Source organism: Ursus maritimus, unplaced genomic scaffold (assembly GCF_017311325.1).
Source record: "Ursus maritimus isolate PB19 unplaced genomic scaffold, ASM1731132v1 scaffold_14, whole genome shotgun sequence".
NCBI lineage: Eukaryota > Metazoa > Chordata > Mammalia > Carnivora > Ursidae > Ursus > Ursus maritimus.
Window position 1 is genome coordinate 29,386,852 of NW_024423786.1, and position 24,711 is coordinate 29,411,562.

Here is a 24,711-nt window from a genome sequence, read left to right on the forward strand (position 1 = left end):
CATCTTCCTCCTCCAGCACATGCTGAGCCACCCAATAATGATATTTTCCTGGGGCCTCTGACATACTTCCTGTGTTCTTGCCATTATCCCATCCTTCTGTTAGGGATTCTCAACTCCAGATCCGAGGCACTTCTAAAATAACTATTCCTCCTTGTGCCAGTTTTGTACCTGCTGCCCTCCAGACCTGCTCCCTGTCTCCCTCTGCTCTGTTTGGAGTCCAAATTGCCGACCCCTGCAGATGATATTTCCCCAACTCCCCTGACAAGTGACTTCTGGCTGAGTTTGGCCACTGGGAGGCACTGGAAGGGGCCTGGAGGGAAGAAGGAGGGGATAAGCCAATGTATTTCTCTCTTTCTTTCTACCTGGGGTGGAGATGACAGTCCATCACTGGCTGTATCTCCTGCATGGTTCCTGCTCTCTTTGGTCCAATGTACCAGTGAGCAGCTCCAGCTTTTGGCCTCTGGTAACACCATGTGCTCTCTTTGTACCACCTGTCCTCAGGTAGCAGCTGCTTTCTGCTATTGCAAATCTTGGGGTGGCTTCACTGTTCTCTGTTTAGCTTTTCAGCTCATCTAACCTCTTGTAACTAGTTGTCTGTACTATTTTTTTTTTTTTCCAAACTACCTGACATGAAGACTTCTGCTTCTGGGAAGATGGAGAAAAACACTTTACCGTATTTCTACTCTAAGTAAAAGCTCTAGAAATAAAGTAATGTAATGTAATATAATAATTATATGATGTATATTACAAATATGAATTACATATCATATAATTATTATTATGGTATAGCCTATTATATTACAAATTTAAAGCAAATATAAGAAGACTATGAAACGTAGAGAGAAGACAGACTGGCTGGGGACCTTGGGACCCAAATAACAACATGGCAGTGAGTCCCCTTGGGTTTTCTTTTTTCTTTCATATGTCCCAGATGCCTGCTGAAGAAACTGGCAGGTCCAAACCACTGATGCAGATCAAATGAGCCACAGCAAAAGCCTGCTTTCTTTAATGGAAGGACCAGGAAAAAGGCAGCCTCGCAAGACAGAAGACTTTTAGAAAACAATGGCTGTAAATAAAAGATTTTGCCCACCCTAATCTCTGTCTGCACCGATGGCGTGAGGAGCCAAGCCCCAAACTTGCCAGGCTATAACTAGGTGCCGCGCACAGAGAGCATCAAAATACAGGAAACGTGAAATGATCGAGCTGAAAGATGAAGTGGACAAACCCACAATTACACCTGAAACCTTAGTTGTTGGAGTAGCTACACAGAAAATCAGTAAGCATATAGAAGAACTCAAAACCACCGACCACCAGAATCGAACCGACATTCATAGAACATGCCACTCAGCTAGAGAAGAATATGCACAGGTAGTGAGTGCCCATGGTACATATGCGAAGGTAAGCCACATTTTGGGCCATAAAACAAACTTCAACAAATTTAGAACCGGAACCGTACAGAGCATGTTCTTCAACCACAAAGGAATCAGGCTAGAAACCAATATCAGAAAGGTAACAGAAAAATCTCCCAACACTTGAAAACTAAATAGCATACTTCTAACTACTCCATGGGCCAAAAGGGAAGTCACAAGGGAAATTAAAAATAAAAAACAGGGATGCCTGGGTGTTAAACAGTTAAGTATCTGCCTTCAGCTCAGGTCATGATCCTGGGGTCCTGGAATCGAGCCCTGCATTGGGCTTCCAGCTCAGTGGGGAGCCTGCTTCTCCCTCTTCCTCTGCCCCTCTCCCTCCCCTACTCATTCTCTCTCTCTCTCAAATAAGTAAATAAAACCTTTAACAAAAAAGAGCAAACAACATTGCACCAAATGAAAGACTTCATGTTGAATTTATGGGACATAGCAAAAGCAGTGCTGAGAGGAAAATTTATAGCATTAATGCTTGTATTAGGAAGGAAGAAGGTCTCAAACCTGTAATCTAAGCTCTCATTTCAAGAGCCAGGATTGAAGAGCACTCAGTAAAGGGACTGTTGGTAAAGGTTAGGGCAAGGTTAAAGGAAACTAATAAGGAATGGTGAAGCATCCCAAGTGTAACGGTGGGAGAAAGTTCACCCCTTAATGCCTGAAGACACAAGAAAAGGGAGTTTCTACAGAAACCTGGTGGGAACTACAGCTTTAGGATAAGGTGTCCTAGAAGGAGCTTGGCATTTGCTAGAGTAACGCAGCCACTGTCAACTTGTGGGAAGGGAGACAAGGAAATAAATACCCTGCTTTCTTGCTGTCCTCTGATCTTCCATGGTGCTGTCCACTGACTGAGCCCAGAAGAAAGCCAGAGCAAAAGGAAGACTTGGTCCGCCAGTGCCTTCCAGAGCATAGAATAGGGTAGACAATGATGACGGTTGGGTCTAGAGGAACAAATGGAGAATATTGGTACAGTTTCTTTCAAGGTTATTCGATAACTTCAACTATAAGCCAAGTATTTTCTGGAAAATTCTCTAAACTACTTTGATAAGTAAGGGAGGTATTTGTTATCAAACATGTTAGGGATTTGAATAGAGATGTTAGATTTTAAAGAGTTTGAGCAACGTGAAAATAATTGCCTCATGTATTTTATATTTACCATCCCCCCCAACCCCTTCCCCCATATATCATCAATAGTCTATGAAGAAAATACTGCTAAGCAATGATAGACATTAGCTTGGACCTGGCAGTGTCATCAGTAGACTAATGTTTGTCAGCTCTTCCCTTTTCTCACTGGGTGACCTTGGGCAAGTTACTTGACCTCTCTGAGCTTCTGTTTACTCATCTACAAAACAGGTGAGATAATATCTACTTCCAAGAATAGTTGTGTAGCTAAGAGAATTAAATGAAAGATGCATGTGCAGGCACCTGCTAGGAACTCAATACATTTTGATTGAATTTGAATCACAAATCCCAAATTAGTGGCTTCAAAATTCACGAAGGAAGGCCACAAGTTAGAATTAAGAGTGAATTTTTAAAAAGAGAAGAAAATCTGTGTTTAGACTGTTAATGTCATCTATCACTCAGTCAACAATTATGATAATATGATCAGCAAACTGTTCTGTATTGATGGATTTTCACCACATTTTGATTACAAATGAGAAATCTTACCCGGATTCAGCTCATATTAGGAATTCAATGAATTCTTAATTATCTGATAAGATGAAAAAAAAAAACACCCAAGTCATCGGTATAGGATGCTGGTTACATCAGGAGTCTGTGCTCCACTCTCTAGTCAAAGGTGAGCGTCATTGGCAAGTGTCAGCTGTGGGGAAGCCTGAGGTGCATCTCTTTGCAGCCCTTCAAACAGGTTGCTGTGGTAACGTTGACAATCACAAATTCTTAATAGAGACTACTGAGGGCGTGAGGGAAAAATAAATACTGCAGGTAGAGTTTTGATTCAGAAATAGTTTAATTCCTGCAGTATTTGCCAGCTTTCCTTTTCAGTTGCAAGCTCAGATTTGGTTATATAAATGTTTATCAATTTTAGCAATCTTTGTTTCTATTAATTATCTTTTTATTGGCATACTTGTCAAGAACAAGCCAGCTGTACGATTCTAATAGGCAGGTGTATTTTATACATGAGAATTACCCTGCTGGGTCAGAGCCACACTCTTTGTAACTTGCCTGTGACAGAAGTCCCTAGAATCCTATCAATTGCTTTCCCTTCCAAAGTAATTTTAAGACACCCAAGGCTCTGGTTCTACCAGATTTTTTTTAAAAACAAAGAAATGAGACGTAAGGGATTGTCTAAATTTGGATGGTCAAAATTTTTAGCAGCAGAACGTGGCCCCTCTGCATACACACATACACACAATCTTGTGCAATCCATCGTATAATTATAAGCACCATGAGAGCAGGCGCCTCATTAGTCTGTGTGCTCTCTATCCCGAGCGCCTGGAACAGTGGCTGCCACATAGACAATATAGTTTTCTATGTTGTTTAAAGCAGGGGTCAGCACATGTTTTCTAGAAAGGACCAGGTAATAAGTATTTTAGGCTTTGTGGGCCATGTAATCTCTGCCACAACCACTCAACTCAGCTGTTGTAGCAAAAGTAGGCGTAGACACCATGGGTGTGGCTGTTCCAATAAACTTTCCAATAAAACAATATTGACAAAAACAGGCAAAGGGGGATGCCTGGGTGGCTCAGTCCGTTAAGCATCCACCTTTGGCTCAGGTCATGATCCCAGAGTCCTGGGATCAAGTCCCGCATTGGGCTCCTTGTTCAGGCGGGGAGCCGGCTTCTCCCTCCGCCTGCCTCTCCCCCTGCTTGCGTGCTCTCTCTCTGACAAATAAATGAATAAAATTAAAATTAAAAAAAAAAAGGCAAAGGACCAGATTCGGCCCCTGGGCTGTAGTTTACCAACCCAGTCTGCCAACCTCTAGTTGAGAGCATGGCAGTGCAGCTGGACCGCCTGGCTGTTTATCGTGGCACTGACACTCATTAGGTGCATGCCTTGTTACTCCGTCCTTCCCAGGAGGAGTTGTTACGTTCTCCGCAACTCAGTTGTATCACCTGTGAAAGGGGGGTAATAATAGAGTCTTTCTGCTCTTGTCAGGTTTCATGAGTAAATATGTGTGAAGCTTTAGGACAAGGAAACTGTCTTGTTTGTCAGTATTCATTTTATTATCATTAGCTGAATGGACATGGAAAAGACAAGTCTGTCTTTAAGAGTAGAAAACACAAGTATGTCTTTAAATATGTAGCATTTTAGGTTCTTTAAAGATAGCCAGTGACAAGCTGGGGAACACCAAATGTGAGGTCGTGGATTTTTGGGTAACAGTTAACAGTATTCTATTGGTCCCAGCATCCTAGTTATTTTGATCTGGTTGTGCAGTTTTAGGAAGAGCCTAATAATGGTTTTAAATGGTGATGGTGATGTAATCATCTCGTCATGCAATCCTAGGAGACCCTTCAAATAAGCAAAGTTGGCAAAGGAATTTCAAATCTCAGGTTTGTATAAAAAAATGCATTAATCCAGCACAAATTAATACATTGGATGTAAATTTGAAATATGATGTATTTGTGTGTGCATATTGGATTTTTTTACATCTTATTTTAAAATATGTATGTATATTTATACACACATAATACCGTATAGATGTACCTATGTATGTATAAATATATTTGTGCATATTGTTATTATATGTGTAGATTCTCTGGAGGCCTTCATGGAATCCTCACATTCTAGCCGGCTGGTCCTGTGGGAAGCTATGCCGGGTGGTGGGCGCTATAGTTGGGATTTGCTCCCGTGCCCCTTGCCCTCCTCTAACCCCTGTTTTAAATATGCATCAGCAGCACTTCTTGCGCCATCTTAGTATGCGTCCTTGGCCTCCAGCTGCAGTGGCATCAAATCCAAGCTCCCACCCTTGCCTAAAAGGCCCTGTGAGATCTGGGTTCTGTCTGATTCTCAGCTGTACCTTGCACCTGGCTTCTCACTGTGCGTTAGCCCCTGTCAGACAGCTGAGGAACTTTGGTCTCTTCCTGGCTCTTCAGCATGTCTGACTCCTGCCTCCCCTGCTCCTTTACTCTCGTTTGCACTCCCTTGGCTCAAGCCTCTCTCCCGGCCCCTGCCAGGCTGGCTCTTCCTCAGCCTGACACCTCAGTAAGGGTCACCTGTATGGAGGTGAACACCCTGTATAAGGTCGTGCTCCGCCCACCCCCATTCACTTTATCCCATCACTCAGTCTACTTTCTTCATAGCATTCATCGTGATCTCTGGTTATCTTGCTGTTCCCTTCATTGCTGTCTTTCTCCCTCAGTGGGATGGCAGCTCCATGAGAGCAGGGACTTGACCATCTTGTTGACCCCTTCTGCCTAGTGCAGTGCCTGGTGCAGACTAGATCAGTATTTGTAGGATAAATGCCTCCAGGCAGGGCTTGCTCCAGTATTTGCAGGACCCAGTGCAAGATGCAAATGCAGGTCCCCTTGTTCAGAAGTTAGTAAGAATTTCAAGGTGGCAACAGGAGAGCCTTGAACAAAGTACTAGTCCTTCCAAAAATTGCAGGCTCCAGAAGCTGACCCTACCTCCAGGCAAGTTACTTAATCTCTCCAGACTCAAATTCCTCCTTTGTAAAATAGTAGAGACTGAAGAACCCCCTCACTAGGTGCTTGTGAGCATTTAACGAGATACAGGAACATGGGGCCTAGCAGCCACGCCCTGCCCACCATCATCTCTTGTACACGGCAAAATTGTAATTAATTATCAGCCTCGTCCAAGTAAGGCGAAGCCCCCGCAGCTCTGATTTTCTGGCATCCCTCTTTTCTGAATAATCTCCTTAGCAACTCTTCCAAATGACTAACCCAACTCTATCAAACGGGATGGGGATGTGGGTGTTGCTTGCAAATTATTTTGACACATTAAAGGTATGGACCGACAGCATATTTGGTTTGCTGAAAGGAATGTGTCAAATGGAGTTAGGCTGTTATGAAAACTCGTTTGACAACAGGTAAATCATGTCACCCTTCTGAGCCCACCAGTGACACTGGAATGATAAATGATTCTGCCACCCACCTTTCCGACAAGAGTGAGGCGAGTGTGAATTGGATTAAGAGGAAGCCAGTCGAACACTTTGATTTTCTTGGAAAGAGGGGGCATGCAGGCACTTCTTGCTAGAGTGTGTGCATATTGTCAGACATCCTGTTTACTTAGTCTGCGTGGCTGTGGTTACCGTGTGCATTGTGTAATAAATCAATTGCACCTTGAATGGATACTGTTCACAGACTCTCACATTTTGATTTATTTTCATGGTATAGCCAGCGATTCAAGTTAGTTTAGAAATGCAGAGAGGAAAAGCAGCATGTCTTTTACATTTATATTGTGGTCTCCCGGGTGCTTCTTCGCTGCAGTGTGGATTGTGAGATGTGGGCCGACTCCCCAGGAGGGAGCCTTAGTTCATTTGCTGGGGGGAGCTCCTTCCTGGGGAGGATCTGGACTCTGATTTTATCAGTGGTTTCTCTTTGCTGGCGGAGACTAAAATGAAGTGGAAAAATAACATCTGTGAAGCATATATTATGTATCTGGCACTCCACCTTCCCTTGCTCTGAGAGATTGTACAGTATGAAAGTATATACTCTGATCTGGCAATTACACCTCAATAAAGCTGGGGAGAGAAAAGAAAAAGGAATAAAAAGAGTATATGCTTGGGACACCTGGGTGGCTCAGTCGGTTAAGCGTCTGCCTTCGGTTATGCTCCGAATCAGACAAGTGACTTAACCTCTCCAAATCTTAGTTTTCCCATCTGTAAAATGGAGTGTGTTGGATATCTTCTCTCTGTCCCTCCATATCTGCTCTCCGCCCTTTCTACCCTCATTTCTGCTCCAAGAGGCGAGCTGTATGAATGCCATCAGCAGGCTATGACACCCTGTGCTTTCTGTTCGGGCTGGCCAACAGGAGCTCCTACCATAGCTGGGAGGAGAACGAAGGTGGGGTATTTATTTCCCAGTTCCCGTGCTGGGAATTTGCCTTGGTTAACTGTGCTCTTAGCCAAATGTCATGGCTTCTCTCAGGTTGCTGAGACCATACCTTTATAACTCGCTCTCACTCAGCTTGGGACAACTCGTCCCTCCCCTTGTCCTCTTAGGCCTAAGGGTAGTGACAGTTGAGCTGCTCCTATTCTTAGGTCACTGCAGGCTCCCTAGTAGTTCCCTACACCCACCCTTTAAAAATAGCCTTTTTGCAGATAAGTCTTCCTCCAAGGCTTTAACTTGAGTGTGCTATTTGTTTTCTGTTAGACTCCTGATTGATAGGTGGGGATAATCAGATTAGCTACCTCATGCTGTTGGAATTTACATATACATGGAGCTTCTGGGACAGTATCTAGCATTATCTGAGGTTTAGGTCAAGTGACTTGACTGAGGTCACAAGTGTGATTCACCTTTCCCCATCTCATCCATTCCAGACCTCAACTGGGAATCTCCCGGCGTTGGGGAAAGCTGATCCTGCCTTGGGAATCAGCCAACGACTTCAGCTAAACCAGTCAGCACATTCCAAGCTCCTTTGGGTCAGGATTAGTTTAAGTGCAGGTACTTGACTTAATCCAGTTCAATCTGGGTGGCCGTCAGGACTTCTGTTGGAAATTTCTGGAGTACAGGTGTACTGAGAGGCCAAGCTTTGGTGTGGTTACAGTAGACCTCGCTGGGAGAAGAATTTGATCACTGACCTGGTTTCACATTGCCACTGCTTTGTGATGATAATAAGAGACCCACTTTTGTTGGTTTTATTGTTACTTTAAAATTCTCTGCGTTCCCATGCCCCCCATTGCCTGCACCATGGTAGACCAGTAGCTCCCTGCTCCCTGCCCTTTGTACATCAGCGTACAGACACTGTGTGTTCCAGGTGTGAGGTGGACCCACGTAACGCTGCTGTCGGAAACCAGTCTGAGGGTGAAGCTGTTAGAAGTAGTGGAGAGCCTAGAAGGCAGTGGAAACAAAATTGGAGCCCTGCTCAAACCACATTCAAACCCTTCCCTGTCTCTGGACTTTTTCAATTATGCCAACCAATAATTTTCTCATTGTTGAGATTTATTTTTTATTTTTATTTTTTAAAGATTTTATTTATTTGACAGAGAGAAACACAGCCAGCGAGAGAGGGAACACAAGCAGGGGGAGTGGGAGAGGAAGAAGCAGGCTCCCAGCGGAGGAGCCTAATGTGGGGTTCGATCCCATAACGCCGGGATCACACCCTGAGCTGAAGGCAGATGCTTAACGCCTGAGCCACCCAGGCGCCCCCATTGTTGAGATTTAAAAAAAAAAAAATCAAAGCATAATCACTGATATGCCTAGGTGGTTATTTGGATTTGAAACCAAGTCTTCCTGGCTCTGGAGCTTGACAATATTTTCATCTGTTCTTCCTCATCATTTGACTTTTATAGATCAAACTACACCTCATTTTCCTTCAGATGAGGTTTTTCACGATTCACTTTATTATGTGAGTTTTAGGGTGAAGGCTGAGCCTGTGCTGGTGTCTCACCTGGTCCTCTTTCTGACCATGGGCAAGTCATTCTCCCTCAAAGTCTCTGCTTTTCCATCTGTAAGGGAGGAGGCTGGACACCATGTGTCCTCTTGCATCGAACATTCCATGAGCAACCACGCGTGTGATGAAAACCAATCTCAGAGTTGGTACAGCCTGCTTGGTCAGAGGCTAATGTAGGTCTGTGGCAATTAATAATACAAATGAAACAACCCTGCTCATTACTATAGAAACGTGGGCCATTTTTTCCACCTTACATTAATTCCCTGAATTCAAGCTTCTTGAAATAGTTATGCTCCACGTCGTAGCAGTTTAGTACATACTGTCTTAGAATATTCCTGAATCACCTCCCACGTGAAAATCTCAACTTGTGGGCAAGATCCACTCTAGTGGTTTCAAGTGCTGCTACATCTAATCCCCATCCCAGACCTGTCACCTCCGTGGCCCTTAGGCACCTCCAAACCACTTGTCTACAGCTGAACCTTTTTTCCCCCTCCCGCTTCTGTCCTTCCTGTGTATTCCTTATTTCAAAGCGCTATCATCTGCCCAGTTGGCCTAACCAGAAACCACGAATGTTCCCTCATGCTCACTCAGTCTTGTTAACATTTCTTTAAATCTTGAATTAGTTTTCTAGAGCTGCCATAGTAAATGACCACAAACTGGGTGGCTTAAACAACCAAAATTTATTTTCTCACATTCCACGACTTCAGAAGTCTAAAAATCAAGGTATCAGAAACGTTAACAATATCGTACTGCACACTTCCGTCTCCATGGAGTCGGAGTACGTCACCCTCCCTGTACGTGGACGTGATCGCCTGCCCGGAAGTTCTCTGAACCCCACACTATTTGGATTTCTATGAGAGCTTCATCACATGGGCATTATGGATCATTAACTCCATTTTCAGCCCCTTTCCCTTCTCTGGAAGATGGGGGCATGGGGCTGAAAATTCTAAGCTTCTCATCATAGCTTGGGTCTTTCTGGTGACCAGCCCCCATCCAGGAGCCCCACCCAGAGTCACCTCACTAGAACCAAAAGATGCTCCTATTACCCAGGAAATTAAAAGCATTTAGGAGTTCTGTGCTAGGAACCAGGGGCAGAGACTGAGAGAGAGAGAGAGAGAGAGAGAGAGAGATGTATTCATTCTTTATTATTTCACATTACTGTATTGTAATAATCTATTTATTTGTCTGTCTCTTCTTCAGGTCCTCAGAGGAAGGGATCAGGTCTTTCTTTTTATGCCCAGTGCCTTGCACAATGTTGGGCACTTAGTAGATGTTAAATATATGGATGAATGAAGGCTGAAAGGATCATGGGAAAACATAATGCCAAGCACCTAGGAGAAGAAAGCAAAATTGTCTTGAATCAGGTGTACACGGGCCACGTTCCATCCTTTGTTACTCAGGTGATTATAAAAACTGTATGTAATCAAAGCTGGATGTGAGACTTTGAAGCAGATTAGACATTCATTATTTAACAAACATTTATCAATTGATTACAATATATTTTTTGAGGGCTGGGTCCCTTTTTAATTCACATTTGCATTCTTAATGCAATGTCTGGCAGTTAAAATGTACATAATTTTTTTTTCTCTATGAAATTGGACAAAGGCACAAATCAGAGGAAGGTGAGGACTAAGAAAAGAACCACAGAGGAAGTGGCATCAGAGCTGGATACATAGTGACCAGGGGGCTGGGACTCCAGCAGCAAAGTCAGCATGGAAAGGCATAAAAAGTGGTGTCTAGTCCTGCTGATGGACTTAAAGAAGAACAAGAAAGTTAAAAATACGAGATGAGTCAGATCGTGGAACTCTTAGAATGACAAACCATCTGGTGCTCTCTCCGTCTGATTACCTGTAGTGGAGGGTACTTCTTGCCTTCCCAATGTCTGTTCTCCCCTTCCTTTTAGTAACAGGACCTTGATGTTGAGTTGGGCAAGTTTTACAGTGTCCTTTGCAGCCTGGCATGCCCATGTGAGTAAGTTCTGGTCAATGAGATATGAACAAAAGGGTCTCATGGGACTCTAGGAAGTCTAAATAGACTTTAAATAAAGTGGTGGGTGTGCTCTTGCTTGCCCTTTCCTGCATCCTGCCGCTGGAATGAGGATCTACCGGCAGGAATCAAACTGCTCTGTCAGACCAGGAGGCTGGGGCTGCCTTCTAGGCATCTCCTTGAGGATGGATAGGAGGAGCCTGGACCTGGATGACTTCTTAGAGCTGCCAGACCAGTCCTCAAATGACTTCCTCCTATGGGAGAAATCTCCTACATGAAATAAGCTTGTTTTCCTTTAAGGCAGTGTTACTTGGGGGGTTCCTGTTTTATATGGCTGAACCTAATTCTAATTGATGCATCACCCAACATAAGTGTTATGAGTGTAGAGGAACCAAGATGAATTTTCCAGAGACTTAATTTTTACTCCTGGACACATTCCCCATGTCTGGCTGTCTTCCCTTTTCAAAACTGTGACAACATGTACATCTTTTTTGTTGTTGTTGTTAATTGAAGTGTAGTTACACACAATGTTGCATTAGTTTCAGGTGTACAACATCGTGATTCGACAAGTCTAGACCTTATGCTCTGCTCACAAATGTAGCTACCGTCTGTCACTATACAATGCTATTACAGTACTGTCCACTGTATTTTCTTTTTTTTTTTTAAAGATTTTATTTATTTATTTGACAGAGATAGAGACAGCCAGCGAGAGAGGGAACACAAGCAGGGGGAGTGGGAGAGGAAGAAGCAGGCTCCTAGCGGAGGAGCCTGATGTGGGGCTCGATCCCAGAACGCCGGGATCACGCCCTGAGCCGAAGGCAGACACTTAACCGCTGTGCCACCCAGGCGCCCCTGTCCACTGTATTTTCTATGCTGTGATGTGTACATCTTCTTGAGGGTCCTCTCTCCCTAGGACTGGTTGTGGAATGGGACCAAGAGTCCCCAGCCTGCCCCACTCCTTTGCTGCCCCTGAAAATAGGCACAAGGTCCCTCTTTATTGTAAGGATATTCGTAGATAACCACTATGGGGAAACCAGCCGGGAAGTAACAAAGGGGGCAGTTATAAGTGGCCTAATACTCCTTTCAGAGCTTCAACACATGTTAATAGTCCCCATTTCATTGAAAGTCATTAGGAAATGTATTAGTTATTTATTGCTGCATAATGAATTACCCTAAAACCGAGCAGTTTAAAACAATACTTGTTTATAATTTCATGGTTTCTCTGGGTTGGGAATAGAGGCACGGATTAGGGGGGAGCTTCTGGTTCAGCTTTGTCATGAGGGTGCAGGCCATGTGTGGCTGGGGCTGCAGTCATTTCAAGGCTCCTATGGGGGATGCAAGAATCCATTTCCAAGTTTACTTATATGGCTGATAGTAAGCTTCTAAAGTTCTATTTCTAAGTTCCCTTTTTAGGTTGCTGGCAGGCCCTAGTTTTTCTCCATCTGGGCCTCTCTGTAGGCTGCCTGATTATTCACATGATGTGACAGTGGTCATCTGAGAGAGAGAGAAAGAGAGAGCACCAGAAAGAGACAAATTCCAAAGACACACAGCCTTTTTCTAATTTAGTCTTAGAAGGGACATCCCATCACTTCTGTAGTATTCTATTTATTAAAAGCAAACCAATAAGTCTGGCCAACAATCATGGGAAGGATTATACAGAGTGTGATTATCAGGAGGTGGAATTGTTGAGGGAAATTCACTTATCTTTCTGCTCCATTCTTTAATACCTGAAGGTCATAGCTCTTCAGACATTCTCAGTTCCTAAGAAGGTTCCTTTTCTGATCTGGTGAACCCAATGGTATGCATATGCATTCATTCAACAAATATCCACTGAACACCAACGTGCTAGGGACTGGGGATAGTCTGGTCAGGATAATGGACGTGGTCACCGCCCTCAAGTTCAGGGGAATGCCTCGGATGCCACAGCATATAGGAACTCATTATATTTTGTTTCCCTACCAATCTGAGCAACTCCAGGTAATCACACATTTTGTCTTTGTACCTCCAGCCTTAATCATCCATCTGCGTGTGTCATTAAGGGGCTTCTAGACTCAAGTGACTGATTAGAAACTTTTCTTCCAGCCTGACACCTCCCACCAGGAATGTAGTGGTAAGGGTTGGTAGGGAGGCAACTTTCTGGAAAAGGCTTGGATTTTAATCTCGGCTTCACCCCTTACTAATTAAATGCTGTTGTGTACTCCATTTCTCTAAACCTCTGGGTGGCTCAGTCGGTTAAGCGTCTGCCTTCTGTCCTCGGCTCAGGTCATGATCTCAGAGTCCTGGGATAGAGCCCATACTGGCGCTCCATGCTCAGTGGGGGGTCCGCTTCTCCCTCTCCCTCTGCCCCTCCAACTCATGTATACACATGGGTGTTCTCTCTCACTCTCTCTCAAATAAATAAAATCTTTAAAAAAAAAACTTATTTTACTTTTTAATGAAATGGGAACAAAAATACTGTCTACTCATAGGGTTGTTATGCGGGTTATATAAGAAAATGTTTGCAGAGTACTTGGCTGTCTGTCGCATGGTAGGCAGTACAAGGACGTTAGTGATGCTGAATCATTACTTTGCGATTAATTTTACTACCGTGATCCATTTGGAAGTAGCAATCAGCATAGGAAAGGAATGCGTCCCTGGATAATTCAGTTCATCAAGTCCTGTTTGAGCTACCTCAGATCCTCTTGCCACACGCAGGGCTGGGTATAAATAAATTAACTAATGAAGAAAAAGGGCTATATATTTTAACTTGTTATAACTGTAATCCTTTTTGCAATTGGGAAATAATCTTTTGGTAAATAGAGAAGGTGGAACATGTTCAGAATAATGGCACTCCTTTGAAATGGTCAAATATTTAGCATGCCTTGATACCAGCAATAGTCAGCCTTCAGGGCGCTCAGAGTACACCCTTCCCTTGTGGCATGCATTCCGGCTTCTAAATGTATGCCTAGCCTTTCCAGGGCTTCTTGCTTTAAATGTATTCGGAGTTTTCACACATGCTCACACGTCGGGAATGATGAACAGCAGTTTTAAGAACACATCGTAGAAATGCCAATTTCCAGATGGATTTGTTTTGCTACAAAGTTAGTTAACACTTGATTCATGAAATAGTGGGTGCAGAGGAGATGTAGTGTGAGTACTTATACCCACGTAAGGTGAGACCTGCCAAGGTATGGGTGGCCAAAAAGAACCAAGAAAACTGAAGCAAGCATTCAGATTATCTTCTGAAGGTAACTCATTAAAGCTTAGGAGAGAAAGGGAAAGGAAACAAACGGACAAAAAGTGTGCAAGCTGGTGGGCAAACGTTAACCCTTTTTAGCAATGAAGGTGTAAAATAAAGCTGTGATTTGGTTCTGCGACTGCTTGTTTTTTCCCAAATGGTTAAGTGTATAGTAAAACAAGAGCCTTAAATCTATTAGACAATCTCTTTTCCTTCCCTTTCCTTTTCTTCTTTTTTAATTTTTTTTTCTTTTTTTTAAAGTACCATCTCTTGGGAAAGGCATGATCCAAGCACACAGGAAAGGATTTAGAGGGAATCCTGATCTAGCAGACTCTTTCTGTGTTTAGACGTGCTCTAGTTTAAGCCCTGAAAATGTGGGTATATAGTTGCTCTTCCCAAATATAGAATGAATTTCCCTGTGAGATGCTCAGTAAGAAATGTTGGAATAATAAATGGATGATGGCTGGTAGTCAGACATTCTCTGCCTCTTCTAAATTGCTCTGTGCTCCATTTCTGTCTTTTTTTTAAGCCCTTCTTTTAATATATTTTTTTTTTCGTTTTCAGTTGTCAAAAAATAGTATACACTTCGGGTGGAAAATACAGACAACCCAAAAAGTTAAAAGAAAGTAAACAACCACTCATACCACCAAATGATAAGCGTTGTTCATATTTCGGTAAATATTTTTTTTTCTCCACTGTACAAACCAATACAAAAACATTTTTTCCTTTCCTCTTTAAAAAACAAAGTCACACCATAGATAACATTTACTTAGCTGCTTTTTTTTTTTTGCTTAGTAGTATATTATCAACAGTTTACCAAGTTCTTAAATATTTTCTCCAACATCCTTTTTAAAATGGCTATAAACTGATGAGGTTGGGGGATATAGGTGAGGTTCAGTGGGGTGGAGTCGGGAGCCGACCACCAAGAAAGAATTCTTGAGACGTCTTTGGTGCAAAATGGTGGTTTATTAAAGCACGGGGACAGGACCCACGGGCAGAAAGAGCTGCTGTCCCGGGTTGTGAGGGGTGGCTGATTATATACTATGAGGATGGTGGAAGGTAAGGAAAAAGGGAGGTTGAGAAAGGACTTTCATATGTTAAAGAAGACTCACAGGATACCCGAGGCCTTGCCATTGTCACGTTAAGGTTGTTTACCCCTCTAGTAAGGCATTAACATGAAGACGGTTGGGAACTTGCTGAAGGCTGCAGATTATAAAGACATTTAATAGTATTTACATTCCCTTCTGGAAGCTAGGTTATTGATAGAAACGCTTTGTTCTTGTAGACTGCTAAAAAGTTTGTAAACTGAGGGAGACTCAAGTCTTGCAGGATTGTGATCTCTATAGGTTAACTATTTCTTTTTCCTTTAGGGCAGCCAGGAGTGCCTGAGGAATGCCACATACATCCCATGGAGGGTGGGGCTGCAGGGTGTCGGTTTCTGCTTTGTACTCAGCTTGCCTTCTCTTCCCTCGTCATAAACTATTCCATCATTATTAATAGGTACTGTTAAAAAACAAAGTATCATTCCTCACTCCCTATTTAAAACTTTTTTTCCCCACTACAATAATGTTTCCATGAAATCCCTGCAGGTGACTTTTTCACACATCTGTGATTATTTTCTGAATGTCTTCCTTATTTAAACTTGTATATGCACACATCATTTCTCCTATTAACCAAACTTCCTGAGATCAACATTCAGGTTAATCCATCTTTGTTTTCCTCGGAGTTCTTTAAAATGAGGAGGAACGCTTATCAAATGAAATAATTTCTTGATATGAATTCTTCCTTAATGGAACGAAAAGATAGCAAGATAGGAAAAGAGGTCACGTTAGCCAAGTTATGGCTGACTTGGGATAGTGGCCTATGCTTCACTCTTCTGTCCCCGTGGATCCCTGCTCCTCTCTGCCCCAGCTTTCTGAGTCAAAAACATCTGGCTGCATTTTAAATTGATTCACACAATTTATTTCACCAGCCTCTAGGCCCCAAACTGTTTGTACATATGCATCAGCGTCTCTGGTGGTAGTCAATGGGGGCTGTGCCTATGCACGGGAAAATGTAATCTGCCCTTGAGTCATTATGTTAAAATGATTCCCCCACGTAAAATTGTTTAGTGTGAAGTAGGATTGTTTGCATTCCATTTACTCTTTAGTTTCTTAATTAGAGTGACCTCCAGCTTCAATCCACCAACTGTTGGATTTTATTATATCTTTCCAGGAATCCCTCCTGTAATAAGGTTAACTTTAAATACTGCATTTCCTCGAGGATGACATAAAATTCACTCTCCTTTAGAGAAAATAAATCCAAGTCTTTAATAAATGACTCCAGACAGAATTCTAGGAATATTGGAGTCATGTAATTTTGGAGGCTCTTCCCTTTGTTGCTGCATATAAATAGTGCTTTCAGCAGACCTGCCTACCTTCTAGGAGACCCTGGGTATTAGGGCCTGTTTCTAGAGGAAATCAGGACCCCTTTTACTTGATAAGGGCTAAAGAGACCTTTTTAATGTTATTTCTTTTGAGTCCAGAAATCACTGTGTGACCCTTCCTTTCTATAGATTTCCTATAAAAGAAAACCGAAACACATTAGCAGGTCAGATGTTTGGGAACCGTATTGTATGGGCTGATAAAAGCACTCGGTCTTTGTATTTCTGCCTCTGAATTAAGATCCACTGGCCCCTTCCTCAGTATCCAAGTGTACTACATGATAAAGTGGTAAGGCCCTGGGATGCAGTGGCCAAAACAATGATCACGACTCTTTCCTACCCCCATGCTCATATTTTCTGAAGGTCAGATAGCTTCTACTTTCTAACTGACGTCTGTAGCTCCCACCAGGTCTTTGGTCTTTAGTTGACTGTCGAGGACTTCACTGCTCTCCTGACTTCAGATGTGCCCTCTCTCTTTTTCCTTGATATCTCCCTTTACTTATCTGTAAGCACTAGTTTCTTCCCCCACTGCCATCATGGAGACTGACGATTTCAGGGGTGACCCTCCCAGATTCTGAAGTCCTACACAAACAGAGGCATCGCCATGTTTTGTGTGATGTGGCCTTGCCTACCCTTCACCCTCCGCCGTTCCTTCTACTTAACTTTGACATTTCAAGTTTTGTCGGCCAAGTAAGAATTCACTGAACATTTAAGCAAAGAGGCATTTATTTGGGCAATTAGAATTTCAATTTGGGAGACAGAGATTCAGGTAGAAACCTGACCTGTGTTTCCAGGAAGACGAAGAAGGGTCAGGGTTATAAAGCGGAAATGTTCTGGAATGCAGTTCTCAACTAGGCTCGAAAGCAAAACAGGAGCAGGAACCCGGTTAACTGGAGTTGGTTGAGTCGATATGCAAACGAGGGATGGAAACTTTGTCAGGTTGCATCTGCTCCTTTCCAAATGAAGATTGCCAACGACTCAGGTGTCATGGTGCGTAGGGGCTTAAGTCCAGGCTGAGGGCTTGTAGCTGGCAAAAAGTTCATGGTTCTTCCACGGAAGACAGACATAAATTTCCCTTCCCTTGTGGCCTCCTGACCCTGTTTTCAAAAAGACTCTCTTCACCAGGCTTGTTTGATCCATTTTGAAATCTTCTTTTATCGCCCTGAGGGGCAGGGGCCTCTGTGTGTGCCCCTCCCTCTGCCTGCAGTGCTCTTTCCCACCTCTCCCAGCACTGGTTCTCTCTCACACTTTTGGACTCAGCCTACCTGTCATCCCTTTGGAGAGGCCTTCCTAGACCACCCCATGTGATGTTCTACACATTTAATCATCCTGAGGCATAGGTACCAACTACTCAGAACAGACTCCAGTATTAACAAATAGTTTCCTTGTCCTGGGGCTAACCAGGTGAACACCAGCTCTTACTGACCCACCCGGTTTTTTGATTCACAGCAATGTTACAATCTGTAAATATTCGTTTGTGTATTTGCTCTTTCTGTGTATATTTCCCTGTTAGGATGTAGTTTCCATGGGAGCAAGAATTTTTCTGTCTTTGTCACTATCAGAGAGGAAAGACTTTTTCTCTATCCTCTTAAGTTCTGCTTTTGAGGGCCTGTGAATTAAACTGACAAAGAGAAAAGACAGATTTTTATTCACTTACAGATATGAGAGTTAACAGAAAAATGTGACTCACAAGATAGACAGAGGCTCATATATCCATTTGATAGGGGGAAGGGGAGGGGGAGAAAAGGCTTTTATGGGAAGAACAAATGAATTTCTTTAGGAAAAACAAACGGGCTTTTGGGCTTTTAGGAGAACAAAATGGAAGATAAGAAAGTTAGTGGTTTGTTTGTTTATTTAAATGTTTGTTTATGCAGGTGCAAGTACTCCTCTCTCTTTTCTTTCTGGCCAGTAAACAACTACCCCAAGAGGAAATTTATGGCAGTTTCACTCTCAGTTTTGCCTCTCGGAGTAAAGGTGCTCCAAAGAGGAGATTTATGACAGGCTCATTCCCAGAAATTTCTGTCTTTAGTTAGAAAAGGGAAGCTTTGAAAGGATTATTTCTGGATTTGTTTTAAACTCTATTTTTTTTGTCTGTTTAAGAGAGAGTGCGCGTGGGGGTGGGAGGACAGAGGGAGAGGAAGAGAGAGAGAATCCAGGCAGACTCCCTGCTGAGTGTGGAGCCTGGCACGGGGCTCAATCTCATGACTGAGATCATGACCTGAGCCGAAATCGAGAGTCAGACCCTTAACCGACTGAGCCACCCAGGTGCCCTGTGATTCTTTGATGTTTTTAGTTCAACACAGTCTTCACTTCAACTCCAAGGGTCTGAGTGGGTCTGCACATGACCTAGCATCTCGCGCTGTGCCTTAGTAGGTACTCTATAAATACCTTGTTGAAACATGAATAAATGAAATGGTGAAAAGAGTGCTCATCATTTGCTCATGGTGACCCATAATTAATTGTGTTTGCTTGATCCAGGGGTGTGTGTGTGTGTGTGTGTGTGTGTGTGTGTGTGTGTGGTGGTAAGGGTGGTGGTGGTGTTGTCTATGTGAAACCTCAAAAAAAATATTCATAATGCCCTAGAGAAAATGGATTCCTTAATTTTATAATTTAAAATAAATGTTTCTTTTGTTGGAAAGTTGGTAAATCCCATGACATGATACAGGTGTAGGTTGTAGGTAAGATTCTTGATGATGTGGGCTTTCTCTGGTATTTTCTTTTTGTCTTGCAGGATGAGATAAGCATGGGCAGCTACTGACAGTGAGGGCTCTGAGAATTCTCTAAGGGACACTGAGAGTGATACCTTTACTGGTGGGAGGTTGGGTATGTGGACGAGGGAGGTCTTTTCAAGAGCTGTGTGGAATGGGCCAACTGGGCAGCTTTTCTCCAGGGCCCTGTCTCTATTTAAAGGGTTAATAAATATGATGGCAGCTGGCAGGCATTATCTAGTAGAATAAGATTTTTAAAACTTTCTTTTCTTTAATGGAAAATGTCAAGCATACAGAGAGTAGAGAGATTATTATCATGCACCCAGATACATTGTCACCCAGCTTTAACAATTATTTACATTTGGATCATCTTGTTTCATCTCCAACCCAACCCCAATTCTGTTACGCCCCTCCACCCCTCCCCTCACCAGATTATTTTAAAGTAAATCTCAGGGGCACCTGGGTGGTGCAGTCAGTTAAGCTCTGCCTTGGGCTCAGGTCATGATCTCAGGGTTTTGGGATCCAGCCCTGAGTTGGGCTCCTTGCTCAGTGGGGAGTCTCCTTCTCCCTTTGCCCCTGGAACTCATGTGTTCTCTCTCTCTCTCTCTCTCTCTCAAATAAATAAACAAAATCTTAAAAAAAAAAATAAAGTAAATCTCAGCATATTCTTTCATCTATTAATACTCGTATCTTATTTCTAACAGATAAGCACACATTTAAAGAAAGTTATGATTGGGGCACCTGGGTGGCTCAGTCTTTTAAGCATCTACTTTTGGCTCGGGTCATGATCCCAAAGTCCTGGGATAGAGCCCCATATCGGGTTCCCTGCTCAGAGGGGTGTCTGCTTCTCCCTCTACCCCTTCCCACTGCTTGTGCTCACACGCTCTCTCTCTCTCAAATAAATAAATAAAGAAAATCTTTTTTAAAAAAAGAAAATTGTGATTATATTTTTGATGGGTTTGTTGGTTTGCTATTTGTTTTTTTATTGTGATAAAATAACACAAACTTTACCATTTTAATCATTTTTAAGTGTGTAATTCAATAGTATTAAATACATTCATATTGTTATGCAACCACTGTCCATCTCTAGAACTTTCTCATCGCCCCAACCTGAAACTTTGTACCTGTTAAACAATAACTCAGCATTCTCTAATCCCCAGCCCCTGGCAAACGCTGCTCTGCTTTTTGTCTGTGTGAATTTTGATTCCTCTAGATACCTCATATAAGTGGAATCATAACAATATTCATCCTTTGTGATTGGCTTATTTTACTTAGCATTTCTTTGAGTTTCAGCCACTGCAGCATGCATCAGAATTTCCTTCCTTTTGAAGGCTGAATAACATTCCATTGTGTGTTTATACTGCATTTTGTTTGTCCATTCATCCTTTGACGATCACTGGATTGCTTCTACTTTTTGGCTATTGTGAGTAATTCTGTGTTCAATTCTTTTAGGTACATCCCTAGAAGTGGAATTGCTAGATCTTATTGTGATTCTATGTTTAATTTTGAGGTGAGCACACAATTTAAAAAACACCACCAGTTCTATTGCACAGCTAAAATTTTAACAATAATTCCTTAATGGCAGAAGCTTTTCTTTTGATTATGCAAGACTCTATACTATAGTGGTTAACAGCTGAGTTATCATATCTGGCTACCTGGGACCTCAGGTAGGTCACTGAAATATCCTGTGCCTCTGTTTCCTCCTTGGTAAAATGTGGAAAATAGGTTAAACAAGCTAATATACATAAAGCACTACAGACAAGTGCCTATCCATTGTACGTGCAGTCATACATGTTGACTCTACGATATGCATATCAGGTACCAGAGCTGCCCATGAGAACTCTCATGTAAGTCTGATTCTTGTTCTATGTAGATAGTCCAGAACTGAATCCCAGATATGAGAGCCCAAAATTTGTAGGAAAAGGACTATAAAACTAGGCACACACAAAACTATGTAAAATTTGGTATGAAATTTATTTAAAATCAGAGAAAAGGATCACAGCAAATGATCAGAGTCTTGGAGATTTAAGTTTCTTTCTTCTGAGTCATCCAAAGTGCTTACAGGGAATCCTTGCTGGTTTCAGTCTGGCTCCCCTTTTCACTTAGGGTTGTTGTGAGGTTTGAATGAGTTATTATATGTCATGTGCTTAGAACAGTGCCTGGCATAGGGTATGTGATCTATGAAAGTAAATTATGATGTTTTTTTCGGAAAGAGGAATATCGGAAGAGGAAGAGGAAGAGGGAAATTTGGGGGAGAAAGTGGTCAGCCCAGTTTGGGGCAGGAGTTTGCAATGCCTTTGAGAGATCTGAGAAATGATATCAGATGGTGCTCAGTAAGTGTTTGATGATGGTAATGATGACAATGATGATGATGACGACGATGATGACGGTGACGGCGGCAACAACAGCCTTAGAACGGGCAGACCGCCTGGACTCTCTGAGTATGAAGGTCAGGAGTACTACTTACCTGATTTCACTTCAGGGAGGGAATGAATTTAGCAGGTAGGGAGGTGGATTCTAATCTGAGGGCTTCCAAATGCCAGAAGGTGGGGGTCTGTAGTATGGGACAGCCTCCATCCATGCTAGCATTCCTTCCTCCCTAGGCCTTAGCTCAGCTTCTTTGGATAAGAGTCCTCTGGTTTCTCAGCCTGAGGGTAAAATCCTGGGGTCAGAAGGTAATGGCAGTAGGATGAGACCTAGCTTTGTTTGTTTAGGGATGGGGGAACTGGGAGAGAAGCATGGGAGCCACTGTTGCTTTGTCAACCAAGTGCTGTACCACTGCAGCGGGATTGGGAAGGGGTGGGGTGAAAGAGGGACCTGAAGGAAATAGTCTTCCCAAAGATAATTTCAGTCGACCCCTTTTCCTTCCTGGCCTCTGCTGATTCTGGCCGTCTTGAGTATAGTTTCTAAGCCATGTTTCTCCTTCCTCCTACGGAGTCTCCTCCTACACATCCTGCAGCTACTTCCCTGCTCCCTCTCCTTCATCTACCAAAAGCCTTCCACCCTCTACCCATCCATCAGTTGTCCCGGTGACTTATTCATTGATGGCTGCCCTCCTTTGGTGCTTGTCTTGGTTATGGGTTCATTCTTTTACTATCATTTATTGGGTCTTGGCAGGGAGAGATGATGAATGCTTATGGTCAACACTGTTTCCAGTGGATGCATTTCTGCAGATGTCTAAAAATACTTAGCACTTGAATATTCCTCTTCTAAGAAAACAATCTATTCTCTGGTGTCAGAAGTGAAGGGCAAGGCTATACTGTTTGTAAAGAATTATCCAAATCAAGTATAAGCAGTGACAGTTGTCCAGGGCATGTTTCTGTTATCATTACATTCACTTCGCTGCTGTTTTTGTTTATGGCTTTCGCTAACAGGGGTGCTGATTCCAGCATCGCTCAGGCCACTGAAGATATTTTCAGTTTGTTCTCTGCCTACTGATCTCTGCCAGCTTAAGACAAAGTTTCCTCTCTTTTAAGTCAGTTGATTAAAAATGCCCACGTTTTCCAAAAGCATGGTTACCAGTTTGGCTTCCTGCTTCTACCACTCAGTTTTAGAATGATTGAGAACCTGGAATAGACTCCAATCATTCCCAGCCAATATAGCAACACCGTATGGAAGTGACATAACTGTCCTCCAACCGTGGGAACGACCACAAGAAGCTAGCACACTCTAGTCCCCAAAGCCACTCACTTCCTTTACTTGGAAGGCAATAAGCACCATGAACAGACACTCTATAGGCACACAATGTAGGTGAAGCCCAGGGCTGACTGAAAACCATTGCTTTTGTGGGATAGTTTCTCTAGAATTCTCTTAGCTTTAGTTAAACGTACTGGGGAGTGTTTCTTCCTGGCCTTGTGTATTTTTTTTGCATTTTAAAAAGCAGAAGGAAAAAAGGAGGAGGAAGCCTAATGAGGAATAAATAATGAAAAGGGGTGAAAAAAAATCTTTGTTTGTAAATGTATCAGACCTTATAAACTTGTATAATCCACGGATCATTTCCTGGTAGACTGTTATGGTTCCAAAAGAGCCATTGTGCTAATGTAGCAGCTGATGATCTTATACAGAGACTCTGCATACTAAATGCCCTTATGAAATTGGGAATGAAATATGGGAACCTAACATGGCCAATAACCATTTTTAAAAATAATGAAGTACTCTACCACCTCACTCTTCCATCAGCCCCCACCAGAATCACGAAGAGCTGAGTCAATGTAATGAACTAATTGCCTGAGAATGTAATTAAAAAAAAAAAAAAGAACTCTGTATGTGTAGCAGGAAAAAACAAAACCAAAATAGGGCTCACATTTTGGAGCCTAAAACATATTTTTGCACTCGGGTAAAATGAATGAGCCTGTGCCACATTTCATTTCAGTCGCTCCTATTTAAGTCTTAGAAATTAAATCGTAGATGCCCTGGGTTTTAGAGAAGGGATGGAGGTGGGGACCTGCCTTTGCCAAGGCACTTTGGGCCTAAGTAGCAACACTCTGCTTGGTCATGCTGGAGAATAGACTGCCAATTGTGCCAAATTATATGATGCTTTTGAGATGTGCACAAATAGCCCATTACACTTTTCACAGCGTTCCTTCATTAAGCTTACAGAATTGTTTCTTTATGTTTTCTTCATAATAGCTTCAGAAAGGTCAAGAATTGCTTCCTTGACTTTCTGATGCCCTTCAGGGAATTATGCTGTTAACCATTTGTGGCTTCTGCTCCTCCAAGCTGACATTTGCTCTAAGGTTTCCCATTGGTTGTGTCAAGTTGTTGAGACTGGTCTCCTCCTTCCTCCAACACACACACACACACACACACACACACACACACACACACACACGGAGCCCTCAGCTCGGGACAGGTAATAGAAGGAGGATCATGGAATCCCTGCCAGTTGAGATTTTGCTTGACTTCCTATTAGAGGTTATGTTCAGCTCTGGCGACATTTGGAAAGTAGCAGTGAGTGGTGGTTTGAGAGTGAATGAAACAACCTTAGTTCAAATCCAGATCTTCTGGATTCTTCTAAGCTGGGTGACCTGGGGCAAGTCATCTCAGTTTTCCAGGACTCAATGTCCAAATGTGTAAAACTTGGGGGATAAGAGTAGTACCACCTCTGATGGTGCTTTCCTGGCATAAAGTAAGCATTAAAATGTTGATTTGAAACAAAAACCAGTAGCCTTAGAAGCCTGCTGAGAGGAAATAAGCCTTGACTGGCAGCCTATATACAAACCTCAATTACCAACTGGATGGCTCACATCCAATCCTCACACAGATCTGTAAGGAGGCAGAAGCATTTATCAAATGCCTTCTATATGACAAGGGCTTACCTAAGCTTCTCATTTAATTCTTTACACATTCCTGTAAAACAGGTACTGTTACTGCCATATTAAGCATGAAGACACGGATACTCAGGGCTGGAGAGAATGGCTGCTGCTT

General features: G+C 42.7%; 1 pseudogene; it reads right to left on the reverse strand.

Moving 5' to 3' along the window:
• Window positions 1–24,711, reverse strand: part of LOC103674277 — a 131,693-nt pseudogene that overhangs the window by 26,231 nt on the left and 80,751 nt on the right.